At 41.1% G+C, this 26,448-nt stretch overlaps 1 long non-coding RNA gene across 2 annotated transcripts; it reads left to right on the forward strand.

The window, feature by feature from the left end:
* LOC104003514 (uncharacterized) lies at positions 1–26,448 on the forward strand. 2 transcript variants are annotated; one of them, XR_676137.4, is made up of 5 exons: positions 1–1,403; positions 9,297–9,428; positions 13,224–13,330; positions 24,522–24,594; positions 25,460–26,448. It is a non-coding gene; the product is annotated as an uncharacterized LOC104003514 (long non-coding RNA). The 2 variants fall into 2 exon arrangements; XR_001712127.4 differs by lacking the exon at positions 1–1,403 and adding an exon at positions 7,545–8,000.

Raw genomic sequence — 26,448 nt, forward strand, 5'->3', positions numbered from 1 at the left:
GTTCGCGGGCGCAGGCTGGGAGGCGGGGTTCCTGACTCACTGCGGCACTGGCAGGGCTGGTGACAGCACCACCCCCGCGCCGCCTGCAATCTGCCACCGCTGCCACCGAGCCGAGGGGCGCCAGCAAGGCATCCCCTGGGTCAAGGGGCCTCCCGTGGGCTTTCCAAACAGCCTGTGCTCATTTCCGCGGGAGCCCTCGGGGCGCTGTGCTGTGGCTGCATTGTCACTGTTTGTTTATTTCTACATCTGCTCTGTTAGAAGATAGGCTCGCTTAGGACAGAGCCTTCTAATCCACCCCCTGATGAATTCGGGCCCTCGCCTTTGGCACAATGCCTGGCGTCATCACAACTCGGGTGATCAGTAAACGGCAGCGAAGGAAGGGGGGTCAGGACTGGAGAGGAGAGGGGGAGGAAGACAGACGACCGGAGAGGAACAAAAATGGAAGGTAACTTGAGCTTTCATAACTGCAGAAGTGCAAAACAGCTCCCTGTGTGATATAGGAAGTAAAACCGTAGAGATGGGACTTGGCTGGCCTGCGCTTCACACACTTCAGACATTAACCCAAAGTTCATGCTCCTGCCATGACAGTGATGGTGGACAGGAGGGAAGAAAATGACAAGGAGGAAAGGAGGTGTCTTTTGCTCTTAAAAATGAGAAGGGTCATAAACAATCCATCGGCTGCAAACCACGAGTTGCCCCCAAAGCAAAGCAGGTTAGTGGCTGCTGCCGCCTCATCATAGCTTCAGAACCCACAGAGCCTGGAGGACTGTCAGACATTATCTAATATCCCATTTTACAGACGAGGAAACTGAGGTTGAGGCACGAACGCAGACAGGAATCAAGGTTTTGGGGTTGGGATTTGCAATCCATTACTTTGCCTCCTGCATCCACTGCTTTTCCCTGGGCATTCTCTTCTTCCGGTTTCTTGGAAGTTAAAATTGGGAGAGAAGCAACACAGAGTGGTTTTCCCAGGGCCTCGACCTCGGTAAGGGAAGACGTGGAATTCCCAGTGTGGAGACCCAGACAGCCTCCGAAACCCCCACGCAACCCTGGGCGTTCAGCAGCTGCCAATGCCCGCCTGACAAGTTTCTGGGGCATCTCTGCACACGGAGAGGTGTGTCTCCTGCAGCTCCAAAAACAGATTTTGCCATCTCATCCCCATATTTGCAGTCTCCAGTTGGCTTCTTGTGATTGGCCAGAACTTTTCCTCACTGGAGAGATGAGGAGAATCCAGTCCTCCAACCAGCTGACAGAAAACACTGCAGTAGCAGAGATAGCAATGGCTGTTCCACCCCACACTGATACGATGTCAGGGAGCCAGGGGTGGGCTCAACAGGCTGAATGATGCCAGGGACTCCCAAGGGTCTATACATTTAACCCTGGAGGAAGTGGCCTCTGACCAGGTACCTAACCTTCTGTACTTCTCGTTCTGTAATTGGGGGCATCAGAGTGTATTCTTTGGCTTTCTGGAAAAAAAAGATTTCTCAAATTTTAATTTCGGAAGTTTCCATCAGGACTGGCAGCTGTGTACACAGAAGGAGGTTGCGAATGTATTTCAGATTGGGGGCAATTACAGCTTCCCACCTACCCACCCCAATCTATTCCCAGATCACCGCACCACACTGACTCTTGGCCTCCTCTAGAGTTGGAAACTCTACCTGAGAGATGCACTCCTTTAAACTAACATAAAACCTAAACTAATAAAACCATAGCACTTCAAGGTATCCTTAGGGTGAGGTTTAATGACCTACTAATATCTCTAACACAGCAATTCTCTTGCTTGGCTATTCACTAGAAGCACTTGGAGAATTTAAAATAACACTGATGCCCAGGCCATACCTCAGACCATACTTCTAGAGGTGTTTTCTAAAAGCTCCCGCAGGTGACTATAGCAACAGTAAGACTGAAAACCTCTGCTCTCGTGGGAGCTGCTAGTTTGCTGGTCAGCGTCTGTTCTCCCTTCCACTAATAGTACCTGATGTTCCTTTGGAAACCCCACTCTTTCTTGGTCCACTTGATTGAGTTACACTAACCCCATCATCACCTCCCATTTTACTTTTTTTCAGGGAATAGCAGGTTACCAGTTTGGCCCCTTTGCATTTTTCCATTCCCCTGAAAAAAGTAATTGGTTCAGGCAGAAGATGTGATACAAGGGGGTCCAATGAAAATCAGTCTCAAGACTGGCTGAAACTATTGGGAAGGGAAAGATCTGTTTCTGCTGCAGTTATTTAGGAGAAAATATGGGAGCCTTGAGCTTCCAGCAGGCATTTTGTCACCACATGGAGAAAGTTGGCTTGTAAATTAAGGCAACATAGAGGAAAAGAGATTATTCATAGAGTGAAAAAGACTGAAACCTAATTAATACCACTTCTGAGGCCAGATACTTCCAGTAACAGATATTAATTCCCCCTTTTCACCCAAGAAAACTTGAACTGAGTTTTCTATGATATGCCACATCATAGCAGAGTTAATCTGTTGCTTTAAAATGCAGAGAATAGAGTTCTAATCTAATATGACAGCAAACAAGCAAGCTTCAACATTCCTGGTCAAAGGTTCCAGATAGCTAAAGACAAGTGGGTGCTGTCCATCTTCAAGGATAATGGCTTTCAGTGGAGAAGGGTGAGGAAACTGAAGACAGCAATGTTCTACTACATTTTTTTTTTCAGTTAGTATCAAGAGTTATTGGTAGCTTAGCCTTTGCTAAATATGAAAGAGCTTAAGAAGTAAAGAGGTTCCAACCATAGGAACCTCTTTTAACCATAACTATAAGAGCTTTTATAATAGCTCTTATAGGTTTTTATAGTAGCTCTTATAGGTTTTAACCATAACTGTAAGAGCTTTTATAATAGCTAATATAGCAGTGATGTATAGGAAGTACACAGAAGCGCACAACAGACCATCAAGACAATGCATTGGATGTTTCAGATTCCCTTCTTGGTCACGGGAGATTCCCTGGAAAATGTGCCCTCTGTCTGAAAGTGCAAGTGAAGCCAAAGTAATTGATTGGCTGCATTTTAGATTTGAAAGTTTTTCCATGAACAATTGCTATGTAACGAGCTACCCCTAAATTTGGTAACTTAAAAAATGATGTGTTTGGCTTGTCTTTGTATAGACTTGGATAGCTTTTCTGGGCTTACCTGGGATCTGCAATTGGCTTCTGGTCAGCTAAGTGGCTCTGTGTCTGAACTTGGCTGGCTCTTGGCTGGGGCAATGGGAGTGATGAGCTAATGTATCTGTCAACCCTTCAGAGCCTACCCTGGGCTTATTCACATGGGGGAGGCAGGGTTCCAAGAGTGAGAACAAAATTGCACAAGGTCTCTTGAGATTTGGGCTCAGAACTTGCTCACTGTCATCCTGCCACATTCTATTTGTCAAAGTGTGTCACAACCCCATTTTTTTTTTTTTTTTTGAGACAGAGTCTTGCTCTGTCACCCAGGCTGGAGTGCAGTGGCTCAATGTCAGCTCACTGCAACCTCCACCTCCAAGGTTCAAGCGATTCTGCTGCTTCAGCCTCCTCGGTAGCTGGAACCACAGGTGTGTGCCACCACACCCGGCTAATTTTTGTATTTTTAGTAGTGGTGGGGTTTCACCTTGTTGGCCAGGCTGGCCTCCAACTGCTGACCTCAGGTAATCCACCCGCCTCGGCCTCCCAAAGTGCTGGGATTAGAGGCGTGAGCCACAACGCGCGGCCACAACCCCGCTTCTTGATGGAAGGAGCTGCAAAGTCACATTGCAGAGCACCAGTAAGAGCTCAGAGATCATTTAGCCCAATCCTCCCCATTTAACAGATGAGAAACTACAGACACCGAGCTTACCCAAGTCCCCATTTGATTAAATAAATTATATAGGATTATGCTGCCTTCCACACTGATACTCTGTCCACACTGATGTTTTGTCCACTATATCTCCTTTTTCCAAGTTATTTCCCATACGATGTAGCTCATGTCCATTATCATAAGATCTCTGCGAAGTGGTTAGGCAGAAATTGCCTAAATTTGCTACCTAACAATGGAAGAAACTGATACTCTTCTTCTCAAATTCGCCCATCAAATATATAGGAATTCTTTTCCAGGAATGGGCACTGGAGTCACAACAGAAAGCAGGGCAGACATAGATCTTATCTGTACAGAACGTAGAGTTTACCATTTAAGTGGTGTCACTGGGACTTCAACCAAGACTGTATGATTCCTCCTCTGGATGTACTTTTCACCCGCAGTGGTTGTTATGGTTCCCTGAAGGCTAGTTTGTCTATCAAAGCCAATTGTTTGTATTTGTGACGGGGAAATCCATATTAACTTACAGAGTTCTCAGCCTCCCCTCATCCCCTTCTCTTCTCCTTGTGAATGAGAATGCTCTGTTTGATCACTCAACTTTGTGTATTCCCCACTGTCTTTACTGGGTAAGGTCCCAGGATCTGTGGTGGTTGACTCTGAATAATGGGAAGATAAAGTTTAGAAGAATCAGGAAGAAAAAAGTAAGAGAATGAGACAGGAGAACTACATAAGATGGGGCAGCAGAAAAAGCTGGGGTGCAGAATAGAAAGGAAGGGATTTGTAGAATGAATAAAACTACAGGCTACATAAAAACTAGAGAGAAGAAAGAATGTTTTAAAATACTGTACTGAGTTATGAATTGAATCTCTTATTTTTCTTCCAGATACAGAAGTGAAATTTGATCTATTTTTTATTTTTATTACTATCGGCCACTAACTTAGTTGGTTTTTAATGTAACACTTTGGCAGGCCTAAACCACATGCAAACTGGGTAGTTATCTGGAGCAAATTTAATTAAGAATCATTATGTCCCCTGAAAGGACAACCAGAGTTTATGCCTTCTCTAAATACTTGGTCCAAATCAAAACATCAATTATCCTTTTCTTAATGAAAAAAAAACCTCAACTCCATACTTTATTCTGGTTTCATTGATTTTTCCCGAATAACATTTTTTCTGTTTCAACATCCTAATTGGGATACCACATTGTATTGGTTTGTCATGTCTTCCTAACTCCTCTGGACTGTGGCAGTTTTTCAGACTCTCCTTTTTTGGGGTAACCACAGAAGTTTTGAGGAGAGCTAGTCAGATGAAATGCCTTTCAATTGGATTTTTCTAAATTTTTCTTTTCATAGTTACACTTGAGTTATTGTCTTCCCACAGAGAAAAGACCACAGAGGCAAAATGGCATTTTAAACACATGATATCAAGTGTGCATATCATCAACGTGACTTATGACCAATGACGTTAACCTCGACCATCTGGCTAATGTGCTGTTTGCCAACTTCTCCACTGTAAAGTTGCTTCTTTCTCCCTTTCCATCCTGTATTCTTTGGAATCAAGATGCTAATTGTAGCCCACACTTAAGGAGTGGGGAGTTCTGTCTTTAACCATAGTGAAGAATTTTATTTACTGGAATTTCATTTAAAGTTGGAGTGGGAAGGAGGATGATTCTCAGAAGAACAATAGTGTAAAGAACAGAAGAACAATACTGTAAAGCATAAGGGGTGAGGGAGTTCCCATGTTATAAGCATGATGGGCAGAAATATTGCAGAGTAGGGAATGAAGAAATGGGAAGCCATGTGCTGGTGAAAGGAAGGTTTGGAAAAAGAGAGAGAAAATTTAGCAGTTGTTCTCACTGAAAAATTTTGTGAAGAGATACCTAGAGAGAATGTTGTGAATGTTTTCTGAGCAACTCACTGTGAGAAGCCCCTATACTACATCTTTGAGAAGACTTACAGTAAAGATTTACATTCATCTTCTAGGCACCAGAAACTACACTGTTATCTCGTCCAGGCAAAAACTGGTCCACAAGAGAGTCCTATCATATTTGGCTTGTACCAGCAAACAATAAGTTGGGCTGGGTCTAGATCTGAAATGAAAGATCTGTAATCCAAAGACCAGATCAAGCATATTGTTTAATTTCTTCAACCTCAAGGAACTTATAAAATTGCTTATAGTAGCAGATTTTTGCAATGGCATCCATTAGTTCCACAGCAGTTTCCCATTATTTATCTAAACATGCAAGGGGTAGAGTGGCTAATAGTGGGATCTTTGGACTGTCTTGAAGATTGGACTCTTTTGTTAATTTTGTATTCCTCGATTATTGCTTATACATATATTGTACTCCATTGTGACTCATATTTTTTGGTCATTACTTTTTACTTACATATAACCCATAACGTTTTTTATGTATGTTTCTACTGCAGAGAGAAAGATTATTCCCCCACTCAATGCCTATTAACTGATTGGCTGCTTTATGGTTGCTATTTCCATTCTGCACACTTGTGTTGAAAGATAAAGCTTCAATAACTTACAAGGAGCAGTTTAGCAAGTTGAAAGAAACTAAATGTAGGATCCATGTGTTTCCACAAAGGATATGCAGGCTTCAACTAGAAAGATGATTTAAGTGTTTAGGGAAGAAATAAGCATGTTCTAACAAGAGTTTTGCAGTCAGCAAAACAAGGTATGTGGTAAATAGGTCCTATCTTGGGAATTGCCAGAGCCCAGAGCTTGTGCTGTTGGCCCATCCAAGGAAACCAGTTAAATTAACTGTCTGGAAGGCATCCACAGAGATCCTTGGCTGGGAGGCAGAAGCAGGACATGGAACAGGTGCCCCTTTCCACTATTCCTGGGCACAAAGTCTCATTTCCAGCACACGCTGTGGCAGCAGGAGAGGCAGTAAATCAACCAAGCTTCATTTCATCTCAGAAGTCCTCTGTGTACTAATAATGCAGGGAAACTTAGCTCATGAAGGAAAGAAAAAATAAATAAATGCTGACGGTTGTTAGAGCTAGTCCCAGTGATAAGCCTGGAACAGGCAAATATTCTTAGTGATTCAGACAATTACTATTAAACAGAGGCCAGTTTCCAAGTGACGTTGTGGTGCCAAACACAGCTTTTATCATTTTTGATGAGATTTTTATGATGCTTGTTATCTACCAATATTATTAATGTTATTAATGACATAAAAAAAATTAGCATTTGCCACCTGTGTGCCAGAAGGCAGGCCTTCTTCCTTCTTTGGTCTTTGTTCTCACTAGTTTCATAGGCCATCTTTGCTTTGAGAAGGAGCAAAGTTGTCAGCCTAGACCTTGTTTGAGTTCTTGTCTGAAATATACTGGTCACCTAAGTGCATAATTCAAAGAAGCCTCCAGCTTGGTAGCTCCTGGGCCTCAGTCCTTCAATTTGCCTTTTAAGACTGCTGGGAAATAATAGCATTCAGTTAGCTGTTACTCTCACATTAGAAAAGTAAAATGAAGTATTCCACAGAAAAAAAATAAAATATTTTGTTTCAACATCAAAATCTTAAGTGGGATTGGATATGAACCCTAGAAGACCATCTCTGGGAAATCCCTATTGCAAGGACAGAAGCAATAAGATTCTTAGCCAGAAAGAAGCGATCCTTGGGCCAAATGCAGTGCTGCCCCCAGTGGTCTGGATAGCAATGCTCTGTGAGACCAGCAGCTTTCAGTCTTGGGAAGAACTCAAATCTCCATCAGATAAAAATGTCTAAACTGGCCCATACCCGTATTATCATGGGGTGGACTTGGGTGCCGTGTGGACTGTGCAGGCCACATTTGGGTTGGTTAAGTGTCTTAGTCTGCCCTGTACCCATAGCTAATGTATCCTTAAGTGGGAAAGGAGAGACAGATGATAGATAACTAAATACAACCACAGTCTGCATCATTCACTAAAGCAAGTCAAGTGACCAACCCCAGATCCAAGGAGTGTGGAAATAGACTCTGCTCTAGACGCTACCTCATAGAAAGAGGAATTATGAGATCACCTGACAAAAGGATACATGAATACAGGGTTGAGCAAAGAATTAGGACAAATGGTGCAATCCATCACTACCAGTTTAACATCATCTCTTTCAGATTAACTCAGTCTCATTTGGGCAAATAATTAATCACTTTTTATTCAAATGCTCTAGAAGGATTGTTATCTCTTCCTTCTCAGTGGATCTCACAACGTGATCTTTCCTTCTAATACAGTGTTTGGGAACAGGTAGAAGTTTATGTTCTTACCTACATATTGTTCTCTGCTGGCTCCCAGTGACCTCAAGTTCAGATATACCCTACCAGGGAAAACTCTAATTTTGCTGCATCTATTGCTGATGGGTCTTGTGTAATTTATAGTCTGTCCTTGCTGAATTGTCTTTCTTTGGGGGTCTTGGTGTTGAAATTCCTCCTCTGGGACATGGCAATGATTCCCATTCAACCTAGAGCCTGAGTGACCCACCCTGCAGGCCTCTGCTACAAAATCACCACATTCTTTACTGAGAGTCCCTTGGTGGAGTCACAAGTCAGTTTCCTGGGGCATGCAGGAAAGTGAATTCTCTGTAAAGCATTCTCAGGCTAAGGCAGGTGAAATAAGCTTTCTTGGTATTTAACACTATCATGTGTTCATTTCTTTTCTTTTTTGACATCTCCCTGTTGGCATAGGACTCATCTTAAGGTCTTTAAATGTTCTAGGATCTGCTGGTAAAAGTGAGGAATAATTTTCCCTGTTCTGGCATTCCTCCAAAACTGTCTGGTTATTTCTCCCACTGTATCATCTTGGATGCTTTTGGCTCTAAATAACAGAAACCCTGACTCAAACTGGATTAAACAAGAAAGAACGTCATTATAGCACAAAATGAAAAGTCTAGCATTAGGTTTGGTTAATTCAGGGGCTCAGCAATGTCAGCTGGGACATGGGTTGTTTCCATCTCTTCACTATGAAATCCACACTGTTGACTTCATTCCAAAGCTGACTTTTCTGCATAGCCAGAAGTTGGCTGTAAATAGTACAGTAATACCCCCCTATCCAAAAGGGAATTGTTCCAAGACCTCTAGTGGATGCCTAAAACTGCTGATAGTACCAAATGCTATATATACTATCTTTTTTCCTATCCATATATACTATGATAAAGTTTAATTTATAAATTAGGTACCATAAAGATTAACAACCGTAAGTAAAATATGGGTTAGTTGAACACAAGCTCTATAATACTACAACAGTCAATCTGGTAGCCGAGAGGACTAAATGACTAATGTGTGGTAGCATGTACAATATGGATATGGTGCACAATTTAAAACTTGTGAATTGTTTATTTCTCAAAATTTCCATGGAATAGTTTCAGACTGTGGTTGACCATAGGTAACCGAGATGCAGAAATCAAAATAAAATCATGGAGATGGGGGGACTGACTACTGTATGGAGAGCCTGCTTCCTCCATCACTAATGGGAAAGAAAAACAGAAAACTTCTCTGTAACCTTGTATTTAAAAACTTTTCCTTCATCTTCATTGGGTCATCTCAGAACAAGTAAGAATGGACAGAGGAATACCATGTGCTGACTGACGAACGCCTGGGTTTCTGAACCAATTGCCATCAAGGGGATTGGGATTACCATAATTTTTGCTGAGACTAAGCCCCACCCCAGTAACCAAAGGTGAGTTCAGTTTCTCTGGTCACTATGGACTGTGTGAGGTAAGATGGGCAGCTATCAAAATATTCAGTCTATCTATAAAGAGCAGGCAAATACGAAGCTAATTGCTCAAAAATAATCATCTTAAGTGATCATCTAAAACTATCTTTCTAAAGGTTTTGTCTATCTGCTAGAAGGAATCAGTTCACTCATACCTGACCTCCTGCCCCTCAGTTTCTCTTTCTCCCTCTCTCTTTCAGTGGTGGGAAACTTTCTACTCCTTTCTGTCTCATTGAAACTTTCTTTTTAATGTAAGCTAAGTTTTTCTACTCTGCTTTACAGCGAAACTCTGTGTTCAGTCTCCACACATTGCTCTTAATATGTAAAGACAGGCTTAACTATTTTTAATTTTTTTTCCTTGCTGACAAAAGTTAGCTTTCTAAACTTTTGTTTCATTCAACTTTTAAGTTGTGATTCAGTGACACCCCTTATTGTCTAGGGGCCCCTGCCATCCCATGAAAATACATATGCCAGTGACTTAATAAGTAGAGAACGGCAAGGCAGTAAGAAAAACAGGTCAACAGGAAATTCAGAATACATGAAAAAAAAATGGGCTGGGCTAGATGGCTCATGTCTGTAATCCCAGCACTTTTGGAGTCTGAGGTGGGAGGATCACTTGAGTCCAGGAGTTCAAGACCAGCCTGGGCAACATAACGAGACCCTGTCACTACTGAGAAACAACAACAACAACAAAAATTAGCTGGGCATGGTGGCAAGACCCTATCTCTACTAAAAAAAAAAAAAAATAGGCATGATAAGTATATAGTCCTAGCTACTTGGGAGGCTGGGATGGGAGGATCACTTGAGCCTAGGACTTCAAGGAAGGTTGCAGTGAGCCATGATTCTGCCACTGCACTCCAGCCTAGCCAATAGAGCAAGACTCTGCTTCAAAAAAAAAAAAAAATCTATCCCTATCACACCCCTTCCTGATTTTTCCTCCAGGTACAGAGAATTAGAGCCTTCAAACGCAGACATTATCAATTCGATCCATGTTGCTTAAGATCCAATTGGCTTCCTTCCTAGCAATTATTATAATTTGTAATTATTTGCAATTATGTCATTTTTGTCTGCTATTTTATTGCCTATTTCCTGCACTAGAATGTAAGCTCTATGAGACTTCAACTATATTGTTCATTCACATCCCTAACATCTAGTAGAGAACCTGGCATGGAACAGGCTTCCTATAGTTATTAGTTAGATGAATGAATGAGTAAATTTTCTCCTCCTAAATTGAATGGTCTTACACAGTTTAGCACTTTCAGGCCCATTATGTTAGCTGACTCTCAGAATGAGGTTACTCTGTCTACCAGATAATAGTAATAATAGTAATTATTCAACATCAGAGATGTTAAGTGATTTGCTTAAAGACACCCAGAAAGTGTGAAATATGAATCTTAAACTCAGGTCTTTCTTTGAAGTCCTATATTCTCTCCATTTTTACTTGTCTTAAAGTTCTCCAAGTTTAAGAACCATTTTAACATGGAGAGATGGTAGAAAGCCTTCTCAAGTCAAAGTGAATAGGGTGAGCCAAATTAGGGAAAGCAATAGGGGGCATTCTGGGAGAAATCCAGTGGTGCATTCTGGGAGCCCTTTCATGTACTTAGCCTCATCCAATGCCCAGGGAGATGTGAGACTTCCCGCAGCCCACAGGGCAAGCTTTTCCCTGCCTGTGTTTGCCTGCAAAAACAACTACTACTGCCTCTAGCAATGTCTGGAACCATGTTCCCTGCATAATAAGAAAGTATAAATGGAGGACACAGTATTGAAGTATTGAAATCACAAGATAAGGAAGATTAAATTAGGCTCTGCCTTCCTGAAATGCTCCCAGAGCTAGAGCTGCATGGGAGCAAGGCCAACTACCAGATCTTGGGGCTTCTCCTTTAGCAAAGGGGAAAATCCCAGGCCCTGCAGGCATTTCAAGCTCAGGGATTGGTGGAGGAAGATCTGTCAGGAGCCCCGGTAACACTACAAAACAGGAGGGAAGCTGACAGGAGGACAAGCAATGCTGGCATTTTCCTCCCTTGGAAATCCCAGGGACTCTAACACCAGAGATCTGAGGCTGATCTGATGCTCCAGCAACTATATAACCTCCACCCTGCCTGAACAGCCTCCTACAAATAGGAAACTATAAGATTTGCATTATCTCAGAATAACCATTTGTAGGACCAGAGTCCGTCCATCAGCTGTAACTGTTCTTACTCAACCTTGATAAAAGCTTTGCCAGATGAGTTGGGCTCTGTTTAAGTTTACCAGGCCTGCCATAACAAGGTAATACAAACTGGGTGGCTTAAATGTAGTATCACAGTTCTGGAGACTAGTAGTCTGAGATCAAGGTGTTCACAGGATCATGTTTTCTGAAACTCTGGGTAGAGTCCATCCTTGCCTGTTCCTCGTTCCTAATGGTGGCCATCAATTTTTGGCATTCACAAGCTTGTAGCTGTGCTATAACAATCTCTGCCTCAGTCATCGCATAGCGTTCTCCCTGTGGGTCTTTATCTTCGTGTGATGTTTTCTTCTTCTTATAACAACACCAGTCACATTAGATGAGAGCACATACTAATGACCTCATCTTAACTTGATTGCACCTGCAAAGGTACTATTCCCAAATAAGGTCACATTCATAACTACCAGGGGTTAGAACGTCTACATATCTTTTGGGGAACATAATAACCCACAACAGGCTAATATTACTATATCCACTTTTTGGAGGTAGAAACTGAGGCTCAGAGAAACCAAGAGATTTATGTAACATCACTGTGGTGAATCAATGCCATAATGGCCCCAATATTTTTCCTGCCTCTCTGAATCTATCTATTGGTAGTACATTTCCCTGCTGATGCTGGGCTTGGCCATGTGACTTGCTTCAGCCAATAGGACAGAGCAAGTGTGATGCCAGCAGAGGCCTGGAAAGTGCTTATGCACTAGGATTTCTTCTCTTGCATACTCTGGAACACCGTGACCACTGAGTGAATAAACCTAGGCTAGCGTGTTAAGTGATGCGTGACCATGTGGAGAGAGACTCCAATCATTCTCATGTCACTATATGAAATCAATCAGCACCAGCCAAACCTCCAGCTGACCACAGATGCATGACCAAACCCCACCAAGATCAGGCAAGCTCAACCTGAATCAGCAGAACCCTTAGCTGATCCATAGATTCATGAACAATTATGAGTGAATGGTTGTTTTGAGCCACAAAATTTGGGAGAGGTTTGTTACACAGAGAAAACTGATACAGTCACATAGGTGTTAAATGGCAGAGCTGGAACTTGTAATCACTATGTGATCTGTCCATACCACACAGTTCTGAATCAATGGGATGGTGATTCATAATTTTCCTGTTGGCCACAACATGAGTTTCCCATGTGTCCACCAGCATCGAGCCAATATACAGAGCCTCTAACTATATTAACTTAAATATTTTGCTTTCCTTCTTTTTATTCCTCCTTCTCTAAATTATGAATAGAAGGTTATGGGTTTGCCCTTTAATTATGTGCTTTCTGGCTTCGAAGAGCTTGACTAAAATCTATGGTGTTAGTGGTGAAGTAAGCAAGAAAAGGAAGAGAATGAAGGCTCTGTAGGTGAAAGAACAGTCAACTTAAAAACCAGTCAGTTGGCCCAGTGTAATGTAGCATTTGCCTGCCTCAGTTGGGTCCCAGGGCAGACGGAGAGTTTAATACTTGCCCCTCTCATATGAAATAGGCCACCACTAGGATCCTCAATATATTTCTTTTTTTAATCTCTCTCTCTCTTCTGCAGGCTTATGGGTGGAATGCAAGCTATTGGAAGTATTTGAAGATGTGACCAAGGAAGCTATGAGAATTGGAAATGAGGCAGTTGTTTAGAAACGGGCTGATGTGCTTGTGGTAAGGTGGAAGGAGGAAGGCAGATGAGGAAAGGAATGTGCAACTGAATCAATTAGCTGTTACTATGTAACAAACCATCCCAAAACGCAGTGACATAAAACAACAGCCATTTGTTATTTCTCATGAGCTTACATTTCTACTAGGAAGTTCTGCAAATCTGGATTGGTCTTGGCTGATCTTGGCAGGGCTTGTTCTGGCATCCACTCTCAGCTGCTGAATTAGCTCTCAGTTCCTGGTTCAGGGTGGCCTTGGCTTGGATGACTTGGCTCTGCTCCATGTATCTTTCACATCCTTCCAGCAGGCCAGCTCAAGCCTGTTCTCTAGATTGTGGCAAGGATCCAAGGGAAAGAGAGAAAGCCAAAATGTTCATGCCCTTTTTTGAGCCACTTTTTTCAATGAGTTGGCTACTGTCTCCCTAGCTAAACACATCTCAGCCAAGCCCAGAACCAGTGTGGAAGGTCACTAACCAAAGCTGTGGGTAAATGGAGGCATGGAAATCTGTGACCTTTAATGCAATCATCTACAATAACAAGCCAATGACCATGAAGCTGGACAGAGAAATAGATTCCTGGGAGGAAGAATAGCAAAATGTCTGGAGTAAGAGGAATTAGGGTATTTCAGGGAACTCAGCAAACAGTGTGATGACAAAATGAAAGCACAGTCATGCAATCAGCACCTGGGTAAATATTTAGGTTGGAGTCTGTGTTGACCCAGTCTGCAGGTAACCCTCAGCCTGGCCCAGCATTTCACTGCCTTCCTACTACTTACCCAGAAACGACTCTCCTGTATTGATTAAGCAGGAAAGAGGAAACTCTCCTGGAAGACACAAGGGCAGATCCAAGCAGGAGCTAAGGTTTTCCAGAATGTGGTCTTAGGTCTGTGAATGGCTTTTGGACAGAGGCACAGCTGAACATTCCCATGGTTTCTGTGACTTTAGAATCACTACCACCTCTTGACTATGCACCTCTTGACTAATTTCTATTTTTCAAATTATAGAATAAAAAATGCTGATTCTAAGGATAAAAACACAACAAATAATCCCAAAGTATATAAGATGAAAAATAATAGTGTGAGTTCTATTCCATTCTCCAGAGAATAACAACTGCTCTCAATTTGGGCACTTCCTTTCTGTCTTTTTCCTGCACATGTACTTTTTGCATGTGTCCTTTGCACGTTATTAACCATACTTGGGTAATGATGCCAACATTACAAGCATAACTTTCTGACAGCCCAGAAAGCCAACCTTGTCTTCTTCCTTGTTCAACCCTTGTGCCATTCTGCCCTAACCAGAAAAATACTCCACTTGGTAATGATTCTCTCTCTCTGTCTGTGAAAAATAACATTGGAAAGTCTAATGTGGAAATGTTGAACCAGGCTGGGCATGATGGTTCATTCCTGTAATCCCAGGACTTTGAAAGACCAAGGTGGAAGGATGGCTTGAGCCCAGGAGTTCAATACTAGCCTGGGTAACATAGTAAGACTCCCATCTCTACAAAAAATTAAAATTAACCAGGCATGGTGGCATATGCCTGTAGTCCTAGCTACTCAGGAGGCTGAGGTGGGAGGATGGCTTGAACCAGGAGGTCGAGGCAGCAATGAGCCATGATTGTGCCACTGCATTCCAGCCTGGGTGACAGAGTGACAGCCTGTCTCAAAAAAGAAAAGAAAAGATACAAAAGAAATATTGAATCAAAAAATATAGGTAAAAGTGAAACAAAAGGAAATTTAAAAATAAATATGTATCAATAGATAAAAAATGGTAAAATGAACAAGATGTGGAAAATGTTGTAGTCTCTACATCTGGCCTAATATTTAATCTAAGAATCTAATGCAAATTTCTTACATCATGAATAAATATGGATGATGGGCCTAGAGATGAGATACATTTTAATAATGAGCAGACTAAGTGAGGCCTCATACCTCTCATCTCCATGTGTAACCTAATTAATCGGGCCATTTCAGTTGCAGAACACTCACTTCCATAACTGTCTTCTACTTCAGAAGTGTGTGTGTTTCAGTTAGAATTTGATTTGGGTGCAGATGCCTATGATAGACAATGCAAACAGTGACTTAAAGAAATAAAAGTTTATATTCCTCTCACATAAGAAAAATTTAAATTTAAATAGTGCAGGGCAGATTTAGCACTCCATGGTGCCAAGAATATGAGCTTCTTTTATTTTGTTGCTCATGGCCTTCACTTTATGGCTCAAAACGGCTGCTGAAACTCCAGACATCAAACCTGCATTCCAGCCTGCGCAGTAGAGGAAGGAAGTAAAGAAGGGTAAAGGCTCATTTTCTAAGGAAATTGCTCATCAGCCTCACACAACACTTCCTCATACACTGCATTAGCCCAATTTAGTCATATGACCACACCTAGCTGCAAGGAAAGCTGAGAAATGTTGTTCTTGTTCTCAGGGGAGATGTATGTGCCCAGCTAAAAATAAGGTGTTCTGCCACCAAAGAAGGGAAAGGGGATATTGAAGTTCAAGTGGTAATCTTAGACATATAAAGTCATCAAAATTATTTCCCCCCCAAACCCTTTTGAGAAACTGAGTGCGTAAAGATAGATTATGACTGGGCACTTCAAACTTGTTTTAAATATACAATTGGCCAGGCACAGTGGCTCACACCTGTAATCCCAGCACTTTGGGAGGCCGAGACGGGTGGATCACCTGAGGTCAGGAGTTTGAGACCAGTCTGGCCAACATGGCGAAACCCTCTCTCTACTAAAAATACAAAAATTAGCCGGGCATGGTGGCATGCCTGTAATCCCAGCTACTCAGGTGGGAGGCTGAGGCAGGAGAATCTTTTGAAACTGGGAGGCAAAGGTTACAGTGAGTTGAGATCACGCCACTGCACTCCAGCCTGGGTAACAGGGTGAGACTCTGTCTCAAAAAAAATAAAATTAAAAAATGAAATAAAAATACAAATAAATATACTATTTTTTTCAAAGGATAGAAGGAGCATTGCCTACGTTAAATAATGCAGAAGATTTTAACTGATTGCAGCCCAATTTGTTTCCATATCCCCAGAGGCCATCCCAACCCAGAGGCTTTCCCATAGAACCATGGGGAAAGATCTCAATTGTCTACACTCTGGCTCTGAGATAAGGCAGCACTCTCTCAGCCCTTTAAAGGGGGAGAAGGATGTTAGTTCTATTCCTTAGGCAAGAGGGCCTCACCTGTGGCCAGTCAACCCCAGGTTCTGCAAGAGTGAGAAGCAGAAAGCCTACTTTGCGTTGCCTCTACCTGAGGAGAAGAAGCCAGGTGTGCTCTCAGATGGTCGGGGTAGTGCTTGGGAAGATGTCGGGAGGACCGGGTAGAAAGCTGAGAGTGAGCTTCCCTTTGCTCACTGGCTTCTCAGCCAAAAACCGCTGGAGTGGAAGAGGGACATTATGGGCCTGCAGCAAACTCTCTCTCAACCTTCAGTTTCCCAATGTATAAAATGAGTATGATGAAACTTGCCTCATAGATTCATTACAAGGGTTGTTTAAAAAACATTTACCAAAGTGCCCGCTGTATACCTCCATTTAATGCATGCACGTTCCTTTCTCTTCTTCCTTTTGGAATAACATAACCTGATTGTAAGAACATGTTTCCACAAGACAACATGATGAGAAATGTTTGGCAAGATCTAGAATTGCAGTATGGTAGCCACTGGCCACATGTGGCCATTAAGCACTCCAAATGTGTCTATTGTAACTAGGAACTGAACTTTTAATTTTATTTCATCTTAATTCATTTAAACTTAAATTTAAAACCTGCTGCTTGATTAGAGTATTGAAAAATGTTTAAACGTATTTGGAACAATTTGGGTATGTGAATTTCCTTTTTCAACTATAAATCTTACAAAATCTAAACACAGATCGAGTATTCCGAATTAAAATTTAACATTCAAATTAAAATGTGCTACATGTAACAAATACATACAAGATTTCAAAAAATATACTATAAAAAAGAGAATGTAAATAAAGTCATTGATAATTTTTATGTTAATAACTTTCATGTTGAAATATGTTGATATATTGGGTAAAGTAGAATACAATATAAAACTAATTTGTCCTGTTTCTTTTGACTTTTCTGATGTGATGATTAGAACATTTAAAGTTACATAAGTGGTTTGCATTATATTTCCAGTGGACAGTGCTAAGCAGAGGATAGCAAATAATCATTTGGATTGAGTCTTCTCACCAGACTGGCTAGTGATTTTGGCCTTGCACAGACATTTCATTAATTAACCGAGCACCTATCCTGAGCTAGGGATAAAGTAGCAGTTGAATCAGAAATAAGCACATAAGCAAACATTGTAAATAAGACAATTTCAGATAATTATCATAAGTAGAAGGAAGGAAATAAAGTAATAAAAGAGAGAATAATTACCCAGAAATGGAGCTGGTTTCTTTACATGGGAGGGCAGGCAGAGAAGGCCTCTCAGAGGAAGGACAGTTGAGTTGAGATTTGAAGGGTAAAGATGAGCTAGAAGTGCAAAAGTTTAGATGAGGGGAACATTTTACAGAAATATTAAATGGTTGTGCTCAAGGTCAGATAGCAAGCTGCTAAGTCAGACTAGCATTATAAACCCAGACTGATCTGTGCCTAAGTCTGTGATCATATCCATTTGTGAGAGATGCTAATTTCCACTCTGACAAAATTGTTGACACTCATGAACTGCCCTCCCCCTTCCCCATTATACTTCAGCAGGGTATTGGTGGGGCATTTCCCAGTTAGATTCCTAAGAGCAGAAATCGAAAACAACAGTTCTATACAGGTAGGCATATGTCATATCTTGGAGAAAAGCATCCTTTCTACTCTTTTCAGCCTCTTGACTTCCTATGACAAGAACCAATTACAAATACTGCAGAGCAAGAATCAATGAAATAAAGAAATAATGGGAATGATTTCTGAGGACAGGAATTAAATAAGTGTGTCTTTCCAAAGCTATGACTTAATGGGGTCAGGATAACAAGCTCCAGGAATAGAAATGACCTAATGGGAAAATAACGGCAATTCTGAAAGAGGAATAGTGGGGATTTGGGTGTAAGGGACTAACCATCATTACAGTCCCATGGGAAGTTATTAGATCTGGAAAGGAAGGCATCCCTTCATGCTTCTATAGACTGAAAAAAAAAATTGATGTAATCAGCCATGTCGAGTTACAGAATTTCATAGGCAAACTAATGATGGAGCACCAATTTTTTCTCAGACTTAGGACCTCCAATATTTTTCTTTAACTCTCGGGGCTGCTGTGAAGTTACAAATACATGGTATGGAGCCATTTAAGCTCCAGATCTTGACCTTTTTTTTTCTGATGCTGCTGCTAAGAGTCCAGAAATCTGATCAGCCTTTGCTTTACTTCATAAGAAGAGAAGAGGGCTGAAAAAAATATTCATAGACACCAAAGCGAAGATGGAGAAAGATGACACTGGTGTTACAGGAATAAGCCTGGAGCTGAAGTGATTGAGAAGCCCAAAAGGACATCAAAAGTTACAGGATTTAAGACCACAGCCAAAGTAGCTGTGTCAAAAGAATAATTCAAGTTTTAAAAACTGATTTTTGTTTAATAAGAAAAATTATATGTCTACCTCAGAACTCTTTCTTTGGCCCTAGGTTTGTAAATCCAATTTCCCACTTGACTTCCAACCCCAAATAGAAATTAGGATATTTTATTGTCACCCCAAATGGAACATGGCTAAAATAGAACTTCGGGGTTCTATGCCTAGTTTTTCCTATCTGGGGAAATTGACACTACTTAGTTGCTCAAGGCATACCATCCCACATCCATTTTATCACCAAGTCCCGTTCATTCTGCCTCCAAAATATATTTAGAAACTTTGTCTTCACTTAACCTCCAGAAAAGAGGGTAGGGTTAGGGTTTGGGTTTGGGTTAGGGTTCAAGTTGTCATCATCCTATGTGGCAGCAACAGTCTCTTAACTGGTGCCCTGGCTTCTCTCCTGGACCTCCAACCCCCAATCCATTATTCAGATAGCAGTCACAAGCCTACCCAGATCCAGGGGAGGAGATATAGACCCCCAAGCTCTCAGTGAAAGGAGTATCTGAGAATCTGTGGCCATTTTATTCTAAACTGCTGCATTCACTCTTACAGAAATCAGTCTCCATCCTACCTGTTGTAGAGCACTTCTGGCACTCTCACTGCTGCTGTCACTGGCCTTGACCAATATGAAAAAAAAAAATCCACACCAACTTCATCCTTTACAACGTCAATATTTTGCATGGTTTACCCACAGAAACAGGGCAGGCCTCTGTTGAAACCTTAAGGTCTTAACTCAGTTCAGTTCTGTATGTCTTTATTGTTAGCTCTAGTGTTTCAACCATTTATTAGTCAGATGGCCTTTGGCTAATTATTTAGTCTCCCTGGGCCTCAGTTTTTTCATCTGAATTAAATGTCCTTGTATCTCATCATTTCTAAGTGCTCTGCAAGTCAGCCAGCTCTATGAGAGTTCAGCCATTGACTATGCTCACAGGCCATTGACACACAGTTAATAATAATTTTTTAGTTGCATTAGTTTTAAGAGGGCTTGCTTCTATTTCAACTTTTCACAGAACATGATGCAAACCTCCTGAGGATCTGAGCTGTCTTGCCCTCCCTCCTCCCCAGCATCTTAAATTATTCTTACCAACTTTTGATGCTTTGATTGTTTCCATAGCCAATTTTCTAAAAGCTGCTTTCCTTTTTGACCCAGCCAATTTGTCCCTATGCCAGTTTTCCAAGCAAACCCCTATCTGATTTGGCCTTCTAAAAAATTTCTGCAAGGTCTTCTTTTCTTTCTAACTGTTCCAATTTTGTTCTTGAGTCTTCTTATTCAAAAGAGGCTTCTATACCTTTTATTAGCGTACATTTATAACAAAAAGCAGTTTCTCTTGTTTGAATTTTATTTTGCTCTATGTTAAATGGACAATGCATGCTAAGGCAGAAAACTAAATTCCTTTTACATATTGGAGATTCATTTAAGCTGGGATAGAAGACAAAGATAATAAATATTTTTCAAAACTATTAAAAATTTTAAAAATCAATCATGATTAAATTGCTTACAAAGAGAAGGAATTTGTTTTGTTTATTTTGAAGCCTCTTTTTCTAAATTTTGGCTCTGAAATATATATGACTATATCACACATATATGCAAATGAAAATAATAAAAGTAAGTTCTAATGAAAAGACATTTAGCACATTTAATCAAACTAAACCACTTTGAGGCATCAACAATCCAGAGGAGTAAGGCTATGTGTGTGTGTTTTAAAATTTTTATTGCAGTATAACATTGACATAGAAGAACACACAAGTAATAACTATGTGATCTGATGAATTTTCACAAACTTAAAACACTCATGTAACCAGCAAAAGGGTTATCTTATTTAAAAAGTCTCACTGATGGGCTCTTGAGAAACACCTGTATAGTTGTCCTACCTTGTTATTAACTTTATGTAAGCATGAGGCTGTCTCTCCAACTCAATGATATATTCTACATGGCCGGATAGTAGGACTGTAGTTTATACCACACATTTTTTCTAACATAGTGGTAGCTAAGTGCCCTGAAATGAGGACACCCTGAGTAAATGAATATGAACTATATCAGACTCAGTTTATTAAACATTAATACACACAAATCTCTGCTCCACATGCTTTTGATTCCTATTTTATCTTATATATCACTGGCCTTTGCTTCTAAGTCTTTTTGCTGTCACCAACCTCACTGACAAATTATTTAATCAATTATTGGCAAAATGCTTACGTTTCCTAGAACTCAACTATTCTTCATCTAAACCTCTCTCTGGCCGAGTTCAATTGCTCCCATGGCTTTAAATAACACCTATAAGCTAAAGACTCTTGAGTTATAACCCGTACTAAAGCCAATTAATTGCATTTACGGCCCCAATTAATGGCCTTTCTATATCCCTCTCATATCTTGACGTGAGCTGTTGCAAAGTCACATTGCAACAACTCACATCAAGAGGTGGAATCTATTTCATTACCCAGTGAATCCGAACTGGCTCTATAACTTTCTTTGGCCAATAGAAGGTTGGGGAATACCAACTGCATTACCAACTTTAAGCCTGTGCTTACTCTTGGAGCCCTCCGTCTACCATATGATCAAACCCAAGGCAGCCCACTAAAGAATGAAAAACCACATGGAACATTACACTCACTGACAATCAACCAACCCCTGGAAGCAAAGCCATCTAACCAACTTGCAGCTGACTACTGATGCATGAGGTAACTCAAGCAAGACTAAATGAGTCCCCCCAGCTTAACCCAGCTAAATAAACAACCTGCAACCTCATAGGGTAACAAAATAGTTATTGTTTTAAACTGCTGACTTTTGGTGTGGTTTGTTACACAGCAATAGCTAACTGATATACCAGCTTAGACATATGTGTAGACACGTATTCAACACTAATCTACACTTCCATGTAGACATCTCATAGCCATTAAAAAAATCTATACCAAATTTGATGTTTACCCCATCTAAAAACCTCTTCAATGTTTTCCTTTTGAAAAGTGGCCCCCTTATCTGTCCAGTTCTTCAAGCCAAAACTCTGGACGATACCATTTAATTCTTCCTTTCCTTCACTTTCCACATTCAATCCATCAGAAAGTCCTGCTGATTCTAATTTCTGAATTTTTCTTAATCCATTTAGTTCTGTCCACTCCACTCACATCATTTCTGCCAGTCTAAGCTGCTAGTGTCTTATGCCAACAGCACTACAGTAGCCTCCTGTCTGATCCCTTCTGAACCTCTCCAAACCTTTTTTACACAAAAGCTAGTTTTGGTTTAAAAATCCTAGAAGATCATGTCAGTTCCCTGCTTAAACCATTCAGAAACTTCTCATCATGCTTAGAATCAAATCCAAGCTGGGTATCATGGCCCATGAGACCCTCCATGACCTATTTCCTTTCCTTCTCTCCAGTCTTTCTTCCCGCCACTCTCACTCTTTGACTCACTACATTCCAGCCACATTTGCCCAATTTTTTTTTTTTTTTTTTTTCTGAGACAGTGTCTTACCTTGTCACCCAGGTTGGAGTGCAGTGGTGCAATCCCAGTTCACTGCAACCTCTGCCTCACAGATTCAAGCAATTCTCCTGCCTCAGCCTCCCTCCTGAGTAGCTGGGACACCAGGAGCATGCCTCCATGCCCAGCTAATTTTTATAATTACGTGTAGAGAGGGGGTTTCACCATTTTGACCAGGCTGGTCTCGAACTCCTGACCTCAGGTGATCCACCCACCTCAGCCTCCTAAAGTGCTAAGATTTCAGGTGTGAGCCACCATGCCCAGCCCATGTTTGCCCTCTTGCTTCTCCTGAAATAGCCAAGCTCTTCCTCATCTGAAGGCTTCTGCTCTTGCTCTTTAATCTGCTAAAAAAATCTCTTTCCTTGCTTCTTGCTCTTTGCCTGGCGTCTTCCTTTACCTCTTTCTTATCCCAGATTAAGTCTCGCCACCTTTTGAAGGTCTTTTCTGGCCACCCTGTCTAAAGTGGTCTTCCTGTCCCACCATTTTTCTCCATTGTCCCATCCTATTCAGTTCATTGAAAATATTACGATTGCTGATTCTTGGTGTATTTACTTAACAATATGTGTTTTCTTGCCTGTCTTTTCTACTAGATTTGAAATCCCATGGGGGCAGGATACCATGACTACTTTGTTCACTTAGCATCATAAGTGTTTTCCACAATTTTTGGCCCATGGTAGGCACTCAGTAAACATTAGTTTAATAAACTAATCTAAGTCTTCCAATAACACTATCAAGTAGATTTTTATTATCCTAGTTTTACAAATAAGAAATTTGAGGGCAGGCATTATTTGTATTACTCATACTCAGAGTAGAGAGACAGTACGGTAACCAGGCCAATTTGTCAGAGAAGTGGAGTGGGGACATGAACCCTATAGTTCCTATACAAAGCCCAATCTTTAATCGCTCAATTCCCATGACTTGAAAAACAAGCAATTGTGCTCTTGAGGGAGGGAGTGTTGTAAAGGGATACGAAGAACAGAATGCTCCAACCCAGACAGGTGTTTCCCCCTCCTTGAACTGCTGCTGCCACTCCAAGAGTCATATCCTCACCCAATTAAATCCAGATGCAGGAAGGCAGGGATAGACAATAATGGCTCTTCTTCATACTTTCCACTCAGAAAAGAGGAAAATAGTTTCCTGAAGCCTTCAGTGGATATCTAGTTACATTTCATTGGCCAGAATTTGGTTCCACTCCCACTACTATCATTTGCAAGGGAGACCAAGATTGCCACTCCTGATTTACGTTCATCACCATTCATCATCACCTGGGCTAGGCTGGTTCCACCCAAATGTATCAAGATTCTGATATCTATGATGAAAGGGAAGAATGGCTATTGATCATACCAGCAACAGCATTTGCCATAGAAATTGAATTACTCTAGGTTCTTTTGTCCCACTTTATTCTAGAAAATATGGATGTTATGGATTAAGTCCATGGACTAAGAAACTTAGAGCTCAATCTGATGATACTGAGTCTTGAAAAAGTTAGTCTACTCTTCTCAGTAATTGATGAACCCATATGTTGTATCCAAATAGTTCCAACCTCCCAGCAAAGGATAAATTTATATACCTGGCATAGAATAACAAAACCACACAACATAACAAGGCATTGTCCTAATGATAAACCTAAAATTGTCCTGATAGATAAATCCAGCCATGTTTTAAATTCAGCACTTTATAAGCAACCTAAATATGCTAATATCAAAATAAATCACTTTTGGTAAACCTCAGTGTTACCTTGTTCTCTTCCCCATAAAGACAACTTTTATTTTCCATAAAATTCAATCTACATATTTCTGTTTTACCAGCAGTCATACAAGAGTTGTTGAAAATTATTTATAAATGAATAGAGGCAAGTTTGGCGTTGCAGAGCTTAGCTTTGGCTGCAAATTGGGAGACTGGGTTCTGGTCCTAGAACTTCCAAAAACTAGCTGTATGAATTTAGGCAAGTTACTTCATTTCTTCTTTGGTAAAATATGGAGATTAAAATGATTATATCTGATAACCCAATTGAAACCATTGGAACAATATATTAGTAACAGTAATTGATTCTAGCCGTTACAACAAACGGCCCCCAGATTATAGTAGTTTAACACAGTTAAAGTTTATTTCTCACCTAACAGTCCAGTTGGATTCATGAGGCATTTTTGCTGTCTTTCCTCCAGGCAGTGTTTCAAGAACCCAGCTCCACTCATCCTATGATGCCACCATCCTCAGCATTTGGCTTCCATGGCTCCTGTAAGAGAAGAGAACATGAAGAACAAAACAGGAGGTTTTTATGGGAGGCATGTCAATTCGACCAGATACTTTGCCCAGAACCTTGTCACATGGCCTCTGCCTAAATGACAATGAGGCTAGTGGCTGGGTGTGGTGGCTCATGCTTGTAATCTCAGCACTTTGGGAGGCTGAGCCAGGAGGGTCTCTTGAGCCTAGGAATTCAAGATCAGCCTGGGCAACATAGGGAGACCTCGTCGCTACAAAAAAATAATAAATTAAAAATTAGCTGGGCATAGTGGCACATGCCTGTAGTCTCAGCTAGTTGGGAGGCTGAAGTGGGAAGATCACTTGAGCTGGGAGGTTGAGGCTGCAGTGAGCCGAGATCACGCCACTGCACTCTAGCCTGAGTGACAAAGTGAGACCCTATCTCAAAGAAAAAACAAAAAATGAGGCTGGGTAACGTAGCCTGTGAGACCAGAAAGAAGCATCAGGATTGGCAAGTATTAATACCATCTCTACCATAAACATTTTTGGAAATATTTCTTTTTTTTTTTAGAGAAAGGGTCTTGCTGTGTTGCCCAGGCTGGTCTCAAACTCCTAGCCTCAAGCAATCTTCCCACCATAGCCTCCAAAAGTGCTGGGATTACAGGCATGAGCCAACAAGCCTGGCCCTGGAAATATTTCTTTCTCTAAATTCATAGTAACTAGGGGGAATATTAATCTCATTCTAAATATTTTATTTTGTCACTCCCTATCCTTTGTTTTCAAACACCTCACACTACTATTATGTGTTATCACGAGTCAACTGTTTACATGCCTATCTCCAGCTGTTGGTTGGGAGCTCACTGAAAAAGGAAACCTTTGTAATTCATTTTTGTATCCTGAGGGCTTAGCACAGAGGCTGGCACCTATTAGACCTAAGAAGGATTGGCAACTCTGGACAAATCAGAGAAGAAGCATTGTCAACTCTTTTCTCCTGGTGATGATGATGGTGATGGTCAATGTCCACTCCCAAATATCTATATTGGGAAGAGCTGGTTTGTAGGGTGAGCATTTGTCTTTTGAGTGTATACTTGAGGGAGAGATGAAATTATGTTTGTTTTATACTCTAGAAAAATTGGCTAAAACAGCAAATGTAATTTTACATAATGATGGAGAGGGCATACTGAGGTGGGAGGCAAATAATAGAAGGAGATGTAAAACTGTCAACCTTGATCCCCACAGTGATGGGGGATGATGACAGCAGGAGTAAGTTATGGGATGATTGTATGTTTGTGAACCTCAGTTCTTCTGCAGCATGAGCTGGCAGGATCCTCTCCTTGACCACCTCAGGTGACCTGCTGGAGCCCATAGGTCTCACCAGGAGAGGGTGTCGGGCCACCAAACCAACTGATGTAATAGTTCTTCTTGAGGACAGTCTCTAGCTCGCCCTCTATCCCATCCCACAGTCCAAAAATGCTACCCATCATGGCCTAACCCAGAGTCTACTCCCAAATAAGTGATTCTGCAAGTTGCTAGAATTCAAAGATGCTCACACCCCAGAATTAGAAAACATCACTGTGGCAGTTTCAGGTTCTCAGCAAGCAGACCAAGAATGCACAGGTGAGCTTCCTTTATTTCAAGTTAAGGACGCATTTTCGGTTTTTAAAGTTCAACAATAATAAAATCAGTTGAAAGCCCAACTTCTAGAGCAGTGCTATTCAATATACTAGCACTGGCCTGTGTCGCTATACAAATTTAAACCAATCAAAACTCAACAAAATTTAAAATGCAGTTCCTCAGTGGCAGTAGCCACATGTTAAGCACTAAATGGCCACATGTGGCTAGTTGTCACCTTATTGGACAAGGCAGCTGTAGTATATTTCTGTCATCACA

This window comes from Pan troglodytes, chromosome 21, assembly GCF_028858775.2.
Source record: "Pan troglodytes isolate AG18354 chromosome 21, NHGRI_mPanTro3-v2.0_pri, whole genome shotgun sequence".
NCBI classification, from domain to species: Eukaryota; Metazoa; Chordata; class Mammalia; order Primates; family Hominidae; genus Pan; species Pan troglodytes.